General features: G+C 40.5%; 1 long non-coding RNA gene across 1 annotated transcript; it reads right to left on the reverse strand.

Annotated features, from left to right (window-relative positions):
• Positions 1-1,047: 1,047 nt before the first annotated feature.
• Positions 1,048-20,593, reverse strand: LOC105537108. Its single transcript, XR_001005675.1, has 4 exons — positions 20,476-20,593; positions 11,229-11,306; positions 2,498-2,585; positions 1,048-1,332 (listed from the first exon to the last, which is right to left on the reverse strand). It is a non-coding gene; the product is annotated as an uncharacterized LOC105537108 (long non-coding RNA).
• Positions 20,594-21,019: the final 426 nt, after the last annotated feature.

A 21,019-nucleotide genomic window follows, 5' to 3' on the forward strand; every position in this document is an offset into this window, starting at 1 on the left:
CCGGCTAATTTTTGTATTTTTAGTAGAGACAGAGTTTCACCACGTTGTCCAATCTGGTCACAAACTCCTGACCTCAGGTGATCCCCCCGCCTCGGCCTCCCAAAGTGCTGGGATTATAGGCGTGAGCCACCATGCCCAGCCTATCCATAGCTCTTTGAACCATTCACAATAACCTGTGAAACCTCAGTTTCGTATATGAATACATATATCTTCATGAAGGAGGATGATTTAACATTACATAATTTTTCCACCAGAAGAACTACACTATACTCACCTCAGGCTATTAAAAATTTTTCATTACTTTTTTTGTGTTTTATTGAATATTTGGAAACAATTTACATCAAAATGCAAGGCCTCACGAATAAGTTCGGTTTCTCGCTATTGCTGAGGCCTTCTTTCCTTGCTAGTAAGATTGACACCTGTACTTTGTGGTTCCTAGAACAAAGAGAAGAATAAGGAAGAAAATCGTGCTCCATCTCTGTAAGTGTAACCAGTGCTAGCATAGAGGAGAAGAGGCGTGGATGATAAAGCTACTTTAAGAATGTAAAATACCCAGGCTTGGTGGCTCACACCTGTAATCCCAGCACTTTGGGAGGCTGAAGTAGGTGGATTAAGGTCAGGAGTTCAAGACCAGCCTGGGCAATATGGTAAGACCCCGTCTCTACTAAAAATACAAAATTAGCCAGGCGTGGTGGCACACACCTATAATCCCAGCTACTCAGGAGGCTGAGGCACAAGAATCACTTGCATCGGGGAGATGTAGGTTGCAGTGAGCCAAGATTATGCCACTGCACTTTAGCCTAGTGGACAGAGTAAAACTCTGTCTCAAAAAAAAAAAAAAAAAAAAAAAAAAGCAAAATGGCCCAATCCTCCTCTCTAGCCAGGACAGTCTTAGTATGGCCACCCTCCCCTCTGCACCTCCCTCTCTCCTTCTCTGCAGAGTAGCTGTGGGTTCCCTCCCAGTTTCCCTGTTAGTCTCCCCCTCCAGTAAACCTGCTCTTCAAACCAGACTCAAACTCACTCATACCAATGTGTCAGTGATTGATAACAGCAAGGATATTACCATTTTAATAAGGATGAAGGTCTTTAAGAAGTGAAACTCTAAGACTAGGGTCTGCAGCTCCAGTGAGTGATAGTAGGTAGTATATATTTAGCCAGCCCTAAAGAGATCCTGACTACACATTCACAGTCTCCTGGTCTAAAAGCCAACTAGCATATAGGGTGCTGGCTGCTTCAGATGCAACTTCATTGTCACACACCACGGTCATGATTTACCATACAGTAATGCTGTTTCCAATATATGATGGAGTGGCACCCAGAGCATCTGCTCAACTGAAAAACCAAACAACAACAACAAAATCACTGCAGGTACACTCGGTCCGTCTTGGGTTACTTTCTTTAATCATTTTTCAATATATTGAAATGTCCTCCATCCATTGCATTATTTAAATGTCTGTGTGTGACATTTCTCTCTCCAGCTACAGCAGGCACTTTCTTCTAAATCACCACATAGAAAAGATGGAGAGAGAGTCTCTCGACTATTAAGCATAAATTAATCTTTCCAGGATTCATTTCAAATGTTTTGTTCTGAATGCTTTTCACATTATTATTAATAACAATGGCAATTATGTTTATGGGACATTTGCCATGTACCAGGTGTTCTTCCTTAAATTATTCCTCATGCTCACAACAGCCTCCACGTTAGTTATTATTACCTCTCTTTCTGTAGTTGAAGAAACCACCCAAGGCCACACAATTGCAGAGAAACTCTCCGGCGTTTGTCTATCTCTCCTACAAAAGATGCGAAGGGAGTTTATCATGGTTTTTGCTCCTGACTGGGTATTGGAAAGGCAGGAAAAATACTGTATGTCTCGACAATTCTACAAAACATATTAGGGCACAAGGTTAAAAGATAGGCAACTTTTAAAGCCTCTGTGTTTTCTGTGGGCTATTTATGAGTCTGGAGGTGAGTCAAGAATGAAACAGCCAGTTACAGAGAAGAAGAACTATAATCAACACGATGGGACTCAGCAGAAACAGCCTGAACCAAGGAAAGAGCATTCCGATTTAGACTCGCCCTCTCCAGAGCAGGTAATGATAGAGCAACCAACTGGCTGCCAGCCACAGGTTTAAAGCATGTGATGTCAGGACCAACCCTCCTTGGCAAATTCCATCTTGTTCCAGACTAATTTCTAAGTGTTCCTGCTTTATTGGATAGTATTATTAACCTTGCTTTCATGGGATAAACCAGGGTTTCAGTCAGGAGAGGCCTGGGGGCGGCTTAAAGGACGGTTGTTCATTCTGTTCTTCCCTCCCACTCTCTCTCCAACACCCTGCCTGAACATCAGCCTAAGAATAGTCCCAACTACCATTTGCAGACTTCACCCCAATCTACAAAGTCTTTTCACATACCTTATTCATATAACCTTGTGAAATTGGTGCCATTAGTAGTCCCTTCCTAAACAGAAAGATAACACAGAGAAAAGTTATGACTGACTCTAAATCACACTGCCCAGAAGAATCAGAGCCAGAAGTGGATCCAAGTTTTCTGGGTCTTCTGATTTGAAAAGAGACCAAATGAAAGCCTGCCAAAGAAAAGGTAGCATATGGTTTTCCTTTGCTCCACCCCACCTCTCTGACGTTAGGATTAAAATTAATAATAATTTGTTGGATTATAATAGTGTCCTACCATTCACTCTAGCCATCTCCAACAAAAACATGCCTCAGTCCCATGGAGCTTTCCATTTAACATCTTCCAGTTTAATTTCACTCATGGGCATTTATAGAAAGCATTGCTATCCAGCGGTTTCTATTTTCCCCCCTGAGGTTTATAGACAATGCACAAGTATTACTAAGTGTTAGATGCGTACATGAGAGAATAAATCTTCCTACATGTCCTGTTTATGCCTGAGATTGAGTTTCACTGCTTAGTTATGAACTTCCAAGGGGATAGCTTTTATAAAACACATACATACACTGAGAATTTAGTCTGTACACTATGGGCGATAGTAGCCATTCTTACTGTCAAGACAGAAACTCATTCTCGGTGAAAACAGGTTTCATTCACCTGAAGTGAAAAAGAAGAGAAGAATTTGAAATTACTGCAACCACTATTTAGATTGATGGTCAGTTACTCAAGAAACAATTATCCAATCTGTGGATTTCCTCTGTTCCTCCTGCTTACTGTGTGCTTGGCATTTTTTACTATTCATTATCATCTCCTGCAGAGGGTGTTAGAGAAAAAGAGGGGAGGTGGGATTCAAAATAGAATTCCAATAAATTATCACCAAGCACCTACTGTATGCCAGATGCTGAGATAGGTACTGAGAATCCTAAATGAGTATTTAGGATTTAATCACTGGCCCCTGTGCATAGGTTGCTGTCAGAAATGCTGCATTAAAGATATGTATAAAATACTACAAAACTCTGGTAAAAGAGCGATTCACCTGAAAAGGAGGGGAGGAGGTGAAGACAATGGGAAAAAAGTGATACTTCCACTGGAACTTGAAGAAGTTGAACTCCAGGAGGAAGCAGATAAGTGGGGAAGAGAAGATAGGATGAGCGGGGCAACAGCAGGAGTGTGGGCAGTGGGGTTCAGAAGTGGGAAGGTTTCACTAAGGGTGGTGCAGGTGGTGACCACACATCCTGGTTTGCCTGAGTCCGTGCTAATTTATGGTCACTGTGTCAGCATAATTAATATAGCACCTCCTTTTACTCTCAAAAGCATCCTAGTTTGGGTAATGAATTATAGCCATCTGTGTCAATCTGAGGCACATATGTCATCACTCTCCCCTCCTTCATCCATGGAAGACATTACTAAATTACCATGGTGCATTCCTAGCTAGGCCCCGACTTGTCTTCAAAATCCTACTGAAAATATCACTTTAGGCAGTATCACAGATTGGAATTGGACCTACATACGTTTTGCAAGCTATGGGTCAGAGAGGTTGCAAAATGGCAACTCACCGGCCATATCTGAATGGTATCTGTATTTTATTTGACCTGCACAGGATTTTTTGCAATTCGGAGCCAGCGTTTACTATCATGGGATATAACTCAGAAATGTGTATTTCTGACTTTATTTGAGAAATGGGAAAATCCAATAACATAGGACCTGTATTCCACATAGTGGAACAATTGGCTGAAGTTAAATAGCAAATATCACCCTTTTGTCCAGTATCTACCTGTTGTTGTCAGCCTCCAAGCTGGTCCCCACTGATCCTCACTTCCTGGTATCCACATCCTTGTACAGTCCCCTCTCACACTGTATCAGGTTTGATATGTTTGATATGTCAATGGAATATGACAGAAGTGATGTTATTCCATTTCCCAGGCTAGCTGTCATTCTGCCTTTCTTAGATTACTTGCTCTGGAGGAAAACAGCTGACATGTTGTGAGGAGAGGCCCACATGGTGACAAACTGAAGCTTCCAGCAATCACCATAGGAATGAGTCTTTTTGAAGCAGAACTTCCATTCTAGCATTCAGATGATTGAAGCCCCCATCAACATCTTGACTGCAAACTCATGAAAGACCTGAGCCAGAACCATTCGGCTAAGCTGCTCCCAGATTCCTGACCCTCAGAAACCATACAAGAAATGAGCATTTGTTGTTTTAAGCTGCTAAGTTTGCAGGGCAATTTGTTATACAGCAGTAGATAACTAATATACCAACAAAATTGATTTTCTTACGATCTGCTTGTCTCTATCAATTATTTTACCTACCTGGCTCTCAAGACAGTTGAGGTTACATCCCAGCTCTACAGAAAGAAATATTGTTGATGGTTTTAAGCAAGAAAGTGAGAAGGTCAGATCTGGCTTTAGACGTATCACACTGGCATCTGTGAGAAGAAGAATTAAGAGGGAGGCTCAAGATCAAGTTTATTTCCTGAAAAACTCATAAGTAGACTTGGCAGTATAGCACAAGGGGGATGTGATATAGAACCATGTGTAAGAGAGTAAGCTCCGACTCTAGGTCAGATGATATAAGTTCAAATCACCATATCACCACTGAAGGATCATATATATTTTAGTAAGTTACTTAGCCTTTTATTTCCTTAACTGAAACATGGGATTAGGAAGGCTTACAACTGCAAGTAACTAAACACCCATCTACTCACAGCTTAAACAAATAGTTTATTTTTCCCCTATAACTGAAAGTACAGAGGTAGGCAGTTGCTGGGAATGATTCAACTGTTCAGCAATGCCACCAGGATTCCAGGTTCTCTCTAGCTTTCAACTCTGCCTTTCTTAGCAGAGTGGCTCATTGCCTTGTGTTTCTAAGGTGGCTGCTATATCACTCCAGCCATAACAGTTCTGTCTTAGGTCGTAGACTTAAAACAGAAAGAAGCAGGGGCAGGTCGAGAGCTTTAATCTAGCTATGTGTGTCTTATTTTATCAGGAAAGAGAAAAGCTTCCCAGAAGCCCCCAGCAGACTTCTGCTTACTTCCCATTTGCCAGAACTGGATCACAGAGCCTCACTAGTGGTGATGGAGACGGGGAACATGCGTATTTAGTTGAATATATTGATATTCCAAGCAAAATTGTGTTCTGTTGGCAAGCAAGAAGAGAGGAGAATGAATCTTAGATATTCAATTGCCCCTAGTGATACAGTCGACTTCAGAATATTGATATAAGGGTTAAAGTAAGCTGATACATGCTTTAGACTAACAGTGTTTGGCATGGAATTAAGTGTTCAATAGATCTTAGCTGTTGAAATTGCAATAATTCGGGCACAGAATATTCATCCTGGACTAGGACATGGAAGAGGGAATAATTTTGAGACTTAAGGGCTTGAAAAGAAAGACAGATAAAATTATTGGTGGGAAAATAACTTTGGTTTTAATTGTTTTTTATTATCTTTCTTTCTCCTTTGTCCTATAACCACAGAAGTGGTCTGTTTATCACCTCATCTTTTTTCTTTCTAATGATTTTATAATTGTGTATCTTTTGTTAGAATGTCAGTACTTTATTATTTTAAAAATCTAACTAAAGGAAATATAAACTTTGAGTTCTTTAATCTACTCAGTTAGAAAACCTCCTACAGTAACTTTAACTCTACATTCCAATTAGTAGCCTGCACAATTATATAAACACATAATGCAGAGCACTGTGACCTACTCTTCAGAAGATTTGTGTTTTAGACATAGCTCGCCTATGTGAAGAAGTAGAAATATTGCCTCTGGTCATGCTAAAATTAATTGCAATATTTAAGTCATATGACATTTAATGTTTCTAGAACTAGCAGGTAGCACAGCTCCCAGAAACCCAATTGCACATTGCTGGATGTGTCTCAAGGCACTTTCAGGTGGATCAGATAATGGGTGGACCCACCACATACTTTTCAACTGTGGACAATGATTCAGGGGCCAGGATTTAGAAACCATGAGCAGCTATGTAATTGCATAGTGTTAGAAACAAGAGGGGTGAGTGGTGCGGAACGTAGGTTTAAAAGAAAAAAAGGAAGGTTCTGAGTGTATACTCAAAATAATTGAAAGCAGGGTCTCAAGGAGATATTTGTATGCCCATATTCATAGCAGCATTATTCACAATAGCAAAAAGGTGGAAGCAACCCAAGTCTCAATTGACAAATGAATAAGCAAATGTGGTATATATGTCCAGTGAAATATGGCTCAGCCTTAAAAAGAAGGAGATTTTGACATGATACATGCTACAGCATGGATGAAACTGGAGGACATTAAGCTAAGGGAAATAAGCCAATCACAAAAAGATACTGTATGATTCCACTGATATGAGGTACCTGGAATAGTCACATTCACAGAGACAGAAAGTAGAACGGTGGTAGCCAGGAGCTGGACAGTTATTGTTAATGAGCACAGAGTTTCAGTTGGGAAAAATGAAAAATTTCTGGAGGGGGATGACAGCAATGGGTAACAGCAATGTAAATGTAATCAATGCCACAGAACTGCATGCTTAAAAATGATTACAATGGTAAATGTTATGAGTATTTTACCACAATAAAAAAAAATTTTTTAAGGATAAAAAAAAAGGAAAGAAAGAACTTGAATGTAATATCCCCACTTCACAAACTTAGCACCCCACCACCACCACCACCACCACTCACAAAGTCCTCTAAAAGTCTGCTTATTAAGGGGAAAAGAAGGCAACAAAATTGGGAAAGAGCCTTCCAAACTCTTCCAAGATCTGAGCAGCTTCTTTTAGTCATTCTGTTTTCTTTTTTCTTTTTCACAATAAATATGGAGTGTTTTTTGTTTTTTAGACAGAGTCTCGTTGTGTTGCCCAGGCTGGACTGCCGTGGCACAATCTTGGCTCACTGCAGCCTCCACCTCCTGAGTGCAAGTGATTCTCCTGCCTCAGCCTCCTGAGTAGCTGGGATTACAGGCGCACCATCAGATCCAGCCAATTTTTGTATTTTTAGTAAATATGGGGTTTCACCATGTTTGTCAGGCTGGTCTGGAACTCCTGGCCTCAGGCAATCTGCCCACCTGGGCCTCCCAAAGTGCTGGGATTACAGACATGAGCCACTGCACCTAGCCAATAAATATGTATTATATTTGTACTCGGGGGAAGACAAGAAAGAATATTACAAAAGGAAGAAGTGGCATAAATTCGTCTTCATCTCTGGCCTGAGGTCAAGGCAATTCTTCCCTCAGCCTCATGAGGCTTGAGTTTTTGCTCAGAAGCATGAAATATCATTACCTTTACCTTTCATAGTCCCAGTTTAGGATAAACTCTGGGTCAGCAGTTACATGACTGACCTGGAATGATTTCGCTCTGCTGCTGGCAGCGAAGTAAATGACTGTGTGAGCAGCTTCTGGTGAGACCAAATAGCAGAACTGCAGCAGATAACTTACTCTTATTCATTGTTTCTGATTAGATCTTTTCACATTTTGTTTTTGGTTTTGTTTTTTTCTTATAAAAGACAAGGGTGTCTCATCGAAGCTTTAGGGAAATAGTTGAATTTTAATGGAATCGAATTGGCTCCCATGGTTATCTCAAAGGAGCTGTGGTCGTAAAAGTTAATTAAATTAGATTCATTTGCATATTCAAGACCATTCCCTTCCTTCACTTTAAAGGCAGAGAAAGAAAATTTGTCCCAGCCTCCTCACTGGGATTACAACACACAACATGTCCAGATCACTCTGTTTTTATGCTGGAACTTAGTTGGACTAGCAGGCTATTTTTAAATTCTTTCTCCTAGTTTGTATTCTCCACTTTTTAAGGTAAATGTCAATACAAAAGTTAAATTGATATGCATTGCAGTTCTTGCTTTGAAATATAGAATAAGTCCTTTAGAGAAAGAGATTGCCGTGCTTAAAGACTGAGGTAATTTCTTAAACAAAAGGTGAATTGAGAACGCTAAGTAGAAAATGAACTAGCAACATTTACAGCCCCAAGACGGTGTAGAAGCATTTTGCATTTGCGTATGTATTGGCAACAACAGCATCTATAGCTTTATTTATTATGGGTCAGAGGAACAGAATGATTGGACCCTAAGAGGATGTCTAGTCTACCTGCTGCCTGGAGTAGGCCTAAAATAACCGGCTAAAATGGAACTCTGGCCTGTTTTCTGAAGCCGCTAGGGAAGGTGTTTCCACCACCTTCCTCTGTTATCCGACCCATTTTTAACGATCCTTAATATCATACCAGAAAACGTTGCCTTATATCCAACCTATATCCCCTCTGCTGTTGATTTACTGTTTACTCTCACATGCATACAATGCAAATGTGAGCAGTTGCACTCAGCCCCTCTACCCTGCTCATTTGTATATTTCTTTGGTGTATCAGCTAATGCCTAGATCAGTATTTATAGATTAAAGGGAGTGTCTGCCCTACTTCCTTCAGCACACATGCCTGCTAATACAAGTAAGGGTATCTCATTATCTTCATTCTTCCATGAGAAGACAGGGTTAATTTATTTTTTTTCTTTAATGAACACAAATGTGCCAGACAGACTCTATGTTCTTGGGAAACAGTGGTGGACAGGACAGACCAAGATCCTGCACTCATGCCTGGAACTCAGACATAATACAAATAATTACCAGTATGATGAAGGCTACAAAGAAGTGTAGGTTACTAAGAAATTACACAATAGGCTGAGCTAACATAGGCTGGGAGGATAGGACAGCTTTCTAAACAAAGCCATGTTTCACCTGAAACCTGAAGAATAGGAATTATCAAAGTAGAGAAGGGAATTCAAGGTAGAAGGAACAGCATATGAAAAGTCCCTATCATGAGAGTGTGACCTGTTCGAGGATTGACAATGAAGTTCAGACAGCAGGACAGAAGAGACTGTGATCAAGCTATGGAATCTTCACACATTATTCACTGTCCACACTTGCTTGGCTGTGACTGAAACCTAATACCTTGGTCCTGCTTTGTACAATTTTAGAACCCTGAGCAACTGGATGCTTAGTGACAAGGATTAGGCACCTGGAGTAAGAATGGAAGAAAAGAGGCCTCATTTCAGCGCTCGGAAGGCCTGGAATGCTCCAGTGGCCTCAGTGAATCAGCATGGTGTTGTGCAGCGTTGGTGACCTCGTCCCCAGAGTATTCGGGTGCTACATAGTCTTTAGCAAGTCACACTTTCAGGGTCTCCGACCTCACTTGTATAAGTGAGGAGGTTAGATATGGGTTTTTCTAACTCACCTTCTGGAATCAGTTAGCAATAATAGTCCCCATACAGTTCTTAAGTGGGTCACGTTATTACTGAGCTAACCTACATTTGGTAGTGGGAGGAGGGGATTATTCAGACAGCCAGCAGGCCTGTCTCTAATTTCTTTTTTTGTTTCTTTCTGAAATTTTTTTGGTTTGGTTTTTTAGTACTTTTTTTATTGCGGTAAAATACAGATGGCATAAAATTTACCATTTTAACCATTTTTAAGTGTACAAGTCAGTGGCATTAATTATACAGTTACAATACTGTAAGCCATTACCACTATTTCTGAAAATATTTCATTCCAATGCACTTTTCTTTCTTTTTTTTTTTTGAGACAAAGTCTCACTCTGTCGCCCAGGCTGGAGTGCAGTGGCATGAACTCACTGCAACCTCTGCCTCCCAGATTCAAGCAATTCTGCCTCAGCCTCCCAAGTAGCTGGGATTACAGGTGTGTGCCACCACACCTGGTCACTTTTTGTATTTTTAGTAGAGCCAGGCGATTCACCATGTTGGCCATGCTGGTCTCAAACTCCTAACCTCAAGTGATCTGCCAGCCTCAGTCTCCCAAAGTGCTGGGATTACAAGTGTGAGCCATCATGCCCGGCCCAACGTACTTTTAAAACAATCTGGGCAAGCTCCGCGAGGGTCCTCACAACTCATGAACCTGGCTCCCTCTCACGATTCCTGATTTGGAACTTGAAAAATCAGGTACTGCTCTGAAAGCAAACAAGGCTTCTTACTCCCACTGTATGAAAAGGAGTAAAAAGGGAAAAGATAAACTGTTGAGTAAACTGCTGAGTAAAGGGCAGTTAAATCCCCCTTCGCCTCTGGAGAAGTCACCTTGTTCAAGATCATAATGCTTAATAACCCTGAGACCTAAAACAGGTAAAGGACACAGCAAAAAAAGGAAACCATAAACCAATATCCCTCATGAACACAGATGCAAAAATCCTCAATAACCTCTAGCAAACTGAATCCAACAACACATCTAAAAGATTATATGCCACGATCAAGTGAGATTCATCCCAGGGATGCAAGCCTGGTTCAACATATACAAATCAGTACAAGTATTACCTCACGTCAACAGATGAAGTGCAAAAATCACATGATCATATGAATAGATGAAGATAAAGCATTTGATAAAATGCAATTTCACTTCATGATAAAAACTTTAAATAAATTACGTATGAAAGGAAAATACCTCAACACAATAAAAGCCATATATGACAAACCCACAGCTAACATTAAACTGAGCTGGAAAAAGCTGAAAGTTTCTCCCCTAAGAACTGGAACAAGACAAGGATGCCCACTCTTACCACTCTTATTCAATATAGTACTAAAAGGCCTAGCCAGAGCAATTGGGCAAGAGAAAGAAAAAGCACCCAAATTGGAAAAGAGTAAGTAAAATTGTTCTTGTTTGTAGATATGATCGTATGTGTAGAGTAACCTAAAGACTCTATCAGAAAACTTTTACAGCTGATAAATGAATTCAGTAAAGTTACAGAATGCAAAATTATGTTAGTCCGTTTTCACACTGCTGATAAAGACATAGCCAAGAGTGGGAAGAAAAAGAGGTATAATTGGACTTACAGTTCCGCGTGGCTGGGGAGGCCTTAGAATCATGGTGGGAGGCAAAAGGTACTTCTTACGTGGTGGCAACAAGAGAAACTGAGGAAGAAGCAAAAGCAGAAACCCCTGAAAAACCCATCAGATCTCGTGAGACTTATTCACTATCACAAGAATAGCATGGGAAAGACTTTGATTCAGTTATCTTCCCCTAGGTCCCTCCCACAACACGTGGGAATTCTGGGTGATACAATTCAGTTGAAATTTGAATGGGGAGAGGCCAAACCATATCATTACGCCCCTGGCCCTTCCAAATCTCATGTCCTCACATTTCAAAACCAATCATGCCTTCCCAACAGTTCCCCAAAGTCTTAACTCACTTCAGAATTAACCAGAAGTCCACAGTTCAAAGTCTCATCTGAGAGAAGGAAAGTCCCTTCTGTCTATAAGCTTGTAAAGTCAAAAACAAGCTAGTTACTTCCTAGATACAATGGAGGTAACCGTATTGGGTAAATACAGTTGTTCCAAATGGGAGAAGTTGGCCCAGAAAAGGGGATTACAGGGCCCATGCAAGTCCAAAATCCAGTGGGGCAGTCAAATTTTAAAGCTCCAAAATGATCTTCTTTGACTCCAGGTCTCACATCCAGGTCACGCTGATGCAAGAGGTGGGTTACTGTGGTCTTGGGTAGCTCCTCCTCTGTGGCTTTGCAGGGTACAGCCTCCCTTTCAGCTGCTTTTATAGGCTGTTGTTGAGTGTCTGCAGTTTTTCCAGGAGCATGGTGCAAACTGTCAGTGGATTTACCATTCTGGGGTCTGGAGAACAGTGGCCCTCTTCTCACAGCTCCACTAGGCAGTGCCCCAGTAGGAACTCTTTGTAGGGGCTCTGACCCCACATTTCCCTTCTGCACTGCCCTAGCAGAGGTTCTCCATTAGGGCCCCACCCCTGCAGCAAACTTTTGCCTGGGCATCCAGGCATTTCCATACATCTTCTGAAATCTAGGCGAAGGCTCCCAAACCTCAATTCTTGACTTCCATGTACCTGCAGGCTCAACACCATGTGGAAGCTGCCAAGGCTTGGGAATTCCACCCTCTGAAGCCACAGCCCAAGCTATATGTTAGCCCCTTTCAGCCACAGCTGGAGTGGCTGGGACACAGGGCACCAAGTCCCTAGGCTGCACACAGCACGGGGACCCTAGGCCTAGCCCATGAAACCACTTTTTCCTCCTGGGGGGTCTCTAGGCCTGTGATGGGAGGGACTGCCATGAAGGTCACTGACATGGCCTGGAGACATTTCTCCATGTTCTTGGGTGTTAACATTAGGCTCCTTGCTACTCATGCAAATTTCTGCAGCTGGCTTGAATTTCTCCCCAGAAAATGGGTTTTTCTTTTCTACTGCATTGTCAGGCTGCAAATTTTCTGAACTTTTATGCTCCATTTCCCTTTTTAAATGGAGTACTTTTAACAGCACCCAAGTCACCTTTTGAATGCTTTGCTGCTTAGGAATTTCTTCCGCCAGATACCCTAAATCATCTCTCTCAAGTTCCAAGTTCCACAAATCTCTAGGGCAGGGATAAAATGCCGCCAGTCTCTTTGCTAAAACATAACAAGAGTCACCTTTGCTCCAGTACACAACAAGTTCCTCATCTCCATCTGAGACCACCTCAGCCTAGAGCTTATTGTTCATGTCACTATCAGCATTTTTATCAAAGCCATTCAACAAGTTTCTAGGAGGTTCCAAACTTCCCCACATTTTCTTGTCTTCTTCTGAGCTTTCCAAACTGTTCCAACCTCTGCCTGTTACCCAGTTCCAAAGTCGCTTCCACATTTTTGAGTATCTTTTCAGCAACACCCCACTCTTGGTACCAATTTACTGTATTAGTCTGTTTTCATGCTGCTGATAAAGACATACCCGAGACTGGAAAGAAAAAGAGGTTTAATTGGACTTACAGTTCCACACGGCTGAAAAGGCCTCAGGATCATGGCGGGAGGCAAAAGGTACTTCTTACATGGTGGAGGCCAGAGAAAATGAGGGAGAAGCAAAAGCAGAAACCCCTGATAAACGCATCAGATCTCGTGAGACTTATTCACTATCACGAGAATACCATGGGAAAGACCAGCCCCCATGATTCAATTACCTCCCCCTAGGTCACTCCCACAACATGTGGGAATTCTGGGAGATATAATTCAGTTGAGATTTGAATGGGGACACAGCCAAACCATATCAAAAATTAACATACAAAAATCAGTAGCATCTTTATATACAAATAACAAAGTAGCTGAAAAATAAATCAAGAAAGCAAAGACATTTACAATAAGTACACACACACACACACACACACACACACACACACTACCTAGGAATATATTTAATCTAGGAGGTGAAAGACTTCTACAAAGAAAACTGTAAAACAGTGATGAAAGAAATTGAAGAGGACACAAAAAATGAAAAGACATTCCATGTTCCGGGACTGGGAAAATTAATACTGTTAAAATGACTGTACTACCCAAAGCAATATACAGATTCAGTGCAATCCCTATTAAAACACCAATGACATTCTTCAGTGAAATAGAAAAACACAATACTAAAATTTTTATGAGACATAAAAGACCCTGAATAGCCAAAATAATCCTAAGCAAAAGGAATAAAGTTGGGGGCATCATACTACCAGACTTCAAAATATACTACAGAGCTATAGTAACCAAAATGGCAAGGTACTGGCATAAAAACAGACACATAGAACAATGGAACAGAATTGTTCACTGAGAACAATTCTGAGAATCCAGAAATGAATCCATCTATCTACAGCCAACTGCTTTTGACAAAGGCACCAAGAATATTCATTGGAGAAAGACAGTCTCTACAATAAATGGTGCTGGGAAAACTGGATATCCATATGCAGAAGAATGAACCTAGACCCCCACCTCTCACCTATACACAAACCAACCCTAAATGAATTAAACACCTAAAAGTAAGACCCAAAACTATAAAACTACTAGAAGAAAATAAAGAGGAAATGCTTCAGGACATTAGTCTGGGAAAAGACTTTATGAATGAGACCTCAAAAACACAAGACACAAGAGCAAAAATTAATAGAATTATGTCAAACTAAAAAGCTTCTGGGTAACAAAAAAGAAAAACAATCAGCAGAGTGAAAAGATAACCTACAAAATGGTAGGAAATATTTACAAACTATTCATCTGACAGAGGATTAATATTCAGAATACACAAGAAACTCAAACGTCTCAATAGCAAGAAAAAAATCCAATTAAAAAATGGGCAAACGATCCAAACAGAAAAGATGTACAGTTGGCCAACAAATATATGAAAAAATGCTCAGCATCACTAATCATCAGAGAAATGCAAATCAAAACTACAATGAGATACTGTCTATCTTATCCCAGTTAGGATGGCTATTATCAAAAGACAAAAAATAACAAATGTGAGTAAGGAGGTAGAGAAAGATGAACATTTTTTTTTTTCTTTCTTTGAGACAGAGCCTTGCTGTGTCACCCAGGCTGGAGTACAGTGGCGCAATCTCGGCTCACTACAAACTCCGCCTCCTGAATTCAAGCAATTATTTTGTCTCAGCCTCCCTAGTGGGACTACAGGCACACACCACCATGTCCGGCTAATTTTTGTAAAGGAACTCTTATACACTGTTGATAGGAATGTAAACTAGGACAGCCACTATGGAGAACAGTATGTAAGTTCCGCAGAAAACTACAAATAGAACTACTATTTGATCCAGTAATCTCATTACAGGGCATTTATCCAAAGGAAAAGAAATTAATATATCACAGAGATATCAGCACTCCCATGTTTATTGCACTACTATTTACAATAGCCAAGATAAGGAATCAACCAAAATGTTTAACAACAGATGAATGAATAAAGAAAATATGGTATATATAGGAGATGAAATACTAGCCCCCCATTAAAAAGAATGAAATCCTGTCATTCATGGCAACATGGATGAAACTGGCAGACATTCTGGTAAGTGAAATAAGCCAGGAACAGAAACAAACACCACGTGTTCTTACTTATGTGTGGAAGCTAAAAAATGTTGATCTCAGAGAAGTAAAAAGTGGAACAGAGGTTACCAGAGACTGGGAAGAATAGGCAGAACAAAGGGATAGAGAAAGATTTGTTGAAGGATACAAAATTACAGCTAGATAGGAGGAATAAATTCTAGTGATCTGTGGCATTGTAGGATGACTATAGTTAACAATATTATATTTTTTCAAACAGCAAGAAGAGAGGATATTGACTGTTCCCAACACAAAGAAATAATAAATGTTTGCGATGATGCATGTGCTAATTACCCAGATCTGATCACTCTACATTGTATGTATCAAAACATCACTATGTACCTTATAAATATGTGCAATTATGTGTCAATTTAAAAATAAAATTTTGTTAAGAGATGATTCTAAGATGTGAGGGTCTAAGACTCCAGGATTTGAGGACTGGTGAGTGCTCAGGTGCTGAGATCCTCACACATGAGTCTTTGCTGCTGGAAAAAGTTGTCAGAAGCCTCCTTTGGCTAGGAGTAGGTTATCCTGTTCCTGCCCACCTCCCCCAGTGCTATGTGAATGTAGCTCTTTGTGGCTTAGAGAATGTAAATTTTATTTTGCATTTCCAATGTCACATGCTTACCTTATCAGCATGTTCCAGTTTCCAGAATAAATATTTGGAGATGAAAAATAAAGATCATGATGCTTAATATACGAAATTTACTGAGCCCCGTCTATGTGCCTAGCACTAAGCTAGTTACTTTGCACATGTCACCTTTTTTACCTATTACATGTATGTAACACTACTCCCATGTTACAAGTATAGAAATAGGCTATAGTAGAACCTGACTCCCCACCCAAATCAGTTTGACTTTACAGTTTGGCTTAACCTCTGTACTTCATTGCTTTCCCAAAGACATCTACAGGGAAACCAGAATAGAGAATACAGGGAAACCTGAAAATAATGAAAGAGAAAAAAAAAATGGCAAAATCTGGCCAGGCCCAGTGGTCCTTGTCTGTAATTTCAGCTATGCGGGAGGAGTGCTTGAGCCCAGGACTTAAAGGCTGCACGCGGTGAGCTAGGATTGCACCACTGCACTCCAACTCAGTGAGACTCTGTCTCAACAAAAAAAAAAAAAAAAAGAAGGAAAAAACTGATCCTAGGCTCACATTGTTCAACCTTATTCAGATTTGTGACTGGTTTTGTCATGCAGCTTCTAGCACCATTTCAGTGTTTCCTCTCTCTACTACATAGAATTGATGGTATTTACTGCCCTAGTTTTCAAGGATGGCATTTACTTCATTAAGTAAATCAATTACTTCATTAAGAAAATCCTTAGAGCATCAGACGGCTCAGTAGTCAGAAAGGGTTAACAGCCTCAGGAAGGACGGAGCTCCCACACCGCAGGTGATGACAGAAGACCAAGAATAATGAGGCTGGGGAACTGCCCACCCTCTGGAAGCTTTTCTGTACATCTAAATAGAACAGAAAGTAAACGCTGACAAAACGAAACTGTCAGGTAAATTAATGTGAAAAGTGCAGGTTTTGTTTTATTTTCCTTTCAGTGGGTGAGAATTCAAAGCATAAGGCAGGAGAACAAGTTAAAAATAGTATGACAGTAGCCAACTGATGCTTGCACAATAGAAAGGGCAACATGGGTTACACAAGAGGATTGTAAAAAATGTGCAAAAAAATAAGAGGACAGTGGCAGGAATGGCTGGATCAAACACACTAACACCATGGGATCTTCAAAGGTTCAAAATATAACCCTGTTGTGACATTATAAAATAACTATATAGGATTCCAGAACACGAAGTTATTTAAATAAAAATATTTGTTCCTTGGGGTAAAGTCAGACATCGCTATCTTGGCTTGCATAGCTCTCTGTGGTTTATCTCCCAAGCCTCATCCCTTCTACTGCCATGAACAACAACTTTGCAGAACCTCCTGAATTACTTTCATTTGTTGTCAGACCCTCACTCTTTCTCCCAGGCCCTTACTTCCCTTCTCTGACACCTAAGTTTAGGCAGGGTCTCCTAGTTACATCTTCTGACAACTCCATGCTAATGTATTATCCTATAAATATTAGATAACATCTGTTTCCTGCTAGGATCTACTCTCCAAGGGCAGGGTCCATATCTGCTTTGTTTATTGCTATATTGTCATCTATGGCACAGTTATGAATAATTGAATGAATGCTGGCGGACATCTGGGTTCCAAACTGTCCAACTTCATGATATATAAGGCAACAATTGCTTCTTCAGTTTATGTATCAGTCAGGGTTTGACATGAAAAACAGAACCAGCAGAAGATTTTTTGTTTTTGTTTTTGTTTTTTAATCTATCCATTGATTTTTTACAAAGAATTATCTTACACAACTGCAGGAGCTGGCTAAGCAGGCCTGACATCCACAAGGCAGGTAATCAGAAAGGGAAAGTCATAAGCAGGCTAGACTACCACAAGGATGAGCTCAGTGATGAGGATGTCATGCAGAAGCCAGGGCTCTTAGTCATGGAGCTGTACACACACACTTAACCCAAGAGCCAGTGAAACTGGAAGTACACACATCTGGAAGGTAAAGCAATTATAGACCTAGCTGCTGCTTCACACCAACAAGGCAAATCAGCAGAGCAGCAACAACATGAATGTTTTTGTCCCAAAATGTAGAAAAGTTCTACAACTTTCCTTCTGCTCTACTACTTGGAATCTCTGACCTCAGGGAGGGTATAGATCAAGCTTATCCAAACCACTTTATTTTGTTGTTGTTGTTCTGTTTTGTTTTGTTTTGTTTTGTTTTAGGCTTTTAGCAGCCTGAAGCCATAGTTTTTAGTTTCTGTCTCTAGTAACAAGCAGAAAAGAGGGATGAGGAAGGGGCTTTTCTGGCCCAATGAGAAATAGAAACTAAGAACCCATGACTGTACTCTCTCCCTTGGTCTGATCTAGAATCTAATTTTAAAAAACTTTTGACTGATTAAGTCACCTAGAATAACATATCGTTTGACTAACTTAAAGTCAACTGATTAGGGACTTTACAGCTGCAAAATTCCTTCCCAGCAGCACCTAGATTACTGTTTCAATAATTAGGAGAAGGTACGTGTGTGCTACAAAGTGACTGCTGCCTCACTTCCATCTTCCAAATTTTGCAAGAGACTCTCCTTGTAGACCACCCTAGTCAGAAACATACTAGAAAGGGAGTTCTGGGGGATGTGACTTATCCAAGCCAAAGCAGACATACCATGAAACCATCACAGGTCACATCATATAACTACCTCTTTAACCTTGAATGAAAGAAATTAATAACAGAAACCAGTGATATTCAGGAGTAGGGGAAACCACTCTGTTTATAGAAATAGTGCTGATTCTGCAGATGCAAAGGAAAAGAGCAAATCTGGATAAGAGGGCGGAGCTAACAACCTTAGAGGAGCATGCTTCCAAGAAGTAGAGGAGGTATAGGGGAGCTCTTACAGCCAGAATGGAAATGATAAGCATGTATTCCTATCAAAGATGGGGAAACTTCATTCCAAGACAAGCTGGAATGTAGGTGTGTACCAACACACATTTGTTAAAGAACTGATCAATCAATGAACAAAAGAATAACTGCCTCCTTAAGCTTAAGCCCTGTGCTGAACTATAGAGGTAAGGTGACATCTTAGTCTGTTCAGGCTACTAGGACAAAATACCTTAAATGGGTAATTTATAAATAACAGAAATGTATTGCTTACAGTTTCTGGAGGCTGGAAAGTCTAAGATCAAGGTGACAGCAGATTTGGTGTCTGGACTTGCTCTCTGCTTCAAAACTGATGCCTTCTTGTTATATTACCAAATGGCAGTAAGGGCAAGGCACCTCTTTTAAGAGGACACTGTTTTGGTTAATACTGAGTGTCAACTTAATAGGATTGAAGGAGGCAAAGGATTAATCCTGGGTATGTCTGTGAGGGTGTTGCCAAAGGAGATTAACATTTGAGTCAGTGGGCTGGGAAAGGTAGACCCACCCTTAATCTGGGTGGGTACCATCTAATCAGATGCCAGCTCAGCCAGAATATAAAGCAGGCAGAAAAAATGTGAAAAAGCTAGACTGACCTAGCCTCCCAGACTAAATCTTTCTCCACTGCTGGATGTTTCCTGCCTTACAAACTTGTAATCACAAGTTCTTCAGCTTTGGTATTTGGACTGGCTTCCTTGTTCCTCAGCTTGCAGACAGCCTAGTATGGGACTTTGTGATCGTATGAGTTAATACCACTAAATAAACTATATAAACTTGATAAAATTAAAAAAAAATATATATATACACCCATACATATATATATATACACACACACACACACACACATATATATATATATAAGCTCTGTCCCTCTAGAGAACCCTGACTAATATAGGCACTGAACCATGACTTAATCACTACCCAAAAGGGCTCACCTCTTCATACTATTACATTGGGTATTAGGTTCCAACATATGAATTTGAGGGGGACACTAACATTTAGACCATAGCAGGTGGTAAATAAGACATATTGTCCTCACCTTATGGAGGTTCCTTAAGGGTGGAAGGGATGGAAGATATACAAGGATCAAACAGTTCAAGCTACAGGCCAAGGTTTCTCTTCAGAAAGATGGCTTGACTGAGAGAAAGCAAATTGGTGTTCATCAGTCTTTTAGTGGGTGCTAGATACTTCCTTGTTGCCATTTCTGCATTGCCAGAGCCACACACACACACACACAGACAGACACACACACACAACACAATAGACTTTGTACAGCTTCCAGTGCAAAATTAGAAACCAGAGCTGAATACCTAGTTGACAGTGACAATATGGTGATTATAAAAGCCTAAGTATGACATGTCTTGAATAATCAATGATTGAATCATGTGCCTTTAAGCTTAGCCTATACCAAATGCCTCCAGGAAAGGTTATTTAAAAAAAAAAAAAAAAAAAAAAAACCTCAGAATGTGCTCACTGGCTTACAGTGATTGAGTTATGCTGTAGGCTATGGTAACTTCTTTGCAGTGCTAAAAATAGATGAAGGGCAGATCAGTCACCCTGGGGAATTTTATCTGCCTCATTTATGCATCCAGAGATGCTGCTTACATAAAGCCGAAATAAGCACAACCAAAAGGGCACCAAGAAAGACAAATAAAAGGTGATGATTCAAATAGAAACCAAGAAAACAAGCAAGCAGTCAACAGCAAAGATCAGAACCGGTCCCTGTTGTAAAGATCCGAACAAGAATTTGGCCTGTGAAGATGGTACAGTACCTTGAACTTTCTGGTATCTTCTAAGAGGCAAATTTAGAAACTTCTTCCTGGAGAAAGCCACAGTCTCCAGCTGTTCTTGCTCTACACATTCAGGCATGGACCCTTGCCACAGCCTCTCAAGAATTTACACTTCACACTGGCAGAGCGCTTTCTGACTCCTCCTGGAGATACTGGCTCCTTCTTAACCTGCAGGCAGAGCACCAGAAAGTCAATCAAGAACCATGTAAAAATGTGACTCAGGCAACTCACAGACAAGCAAGGACCTCTAGGCAGAGCACCAGAAAGTCAATCAAGAGCCATGCAAAAATGTGACTCAAGCAACTCAGAGTTAGGCAAAGAAACTGAACGTTTCAAGAGTTCCCCTTGGCCAAGTTTACACCAAATCATTTTTATTAAGTGAGTGGTTTTTAAAGGAAATCATTTATCATAAGTTTGCAGAAAAGGTCTGTTCCTTGTCTCCAGCTGCCGTGGAGATGGTCAAGGGGTGGTTAGAGGTGTATCTAAGAGACTGGAAATTCAATTCATGGTCAAATCCATCAGTGTT

This window comes from Mandrillus leucophaeus, unplaced genomic scaffold (genome assembly GCF_000951045.1).
Source record: "Mandrillus leucophaeus isolate KB7577 unplaced genomic scaffold, Mleu.le_1.0 Scaffold169, whole genome shotgun sequence".
NCBI classification, from domain to species: Eukaryota; Metazoa; Chordata; class Mammalia; order Primates; family Cercopithecidae; genus Mandrillus; species Mandrillus leucophaeus.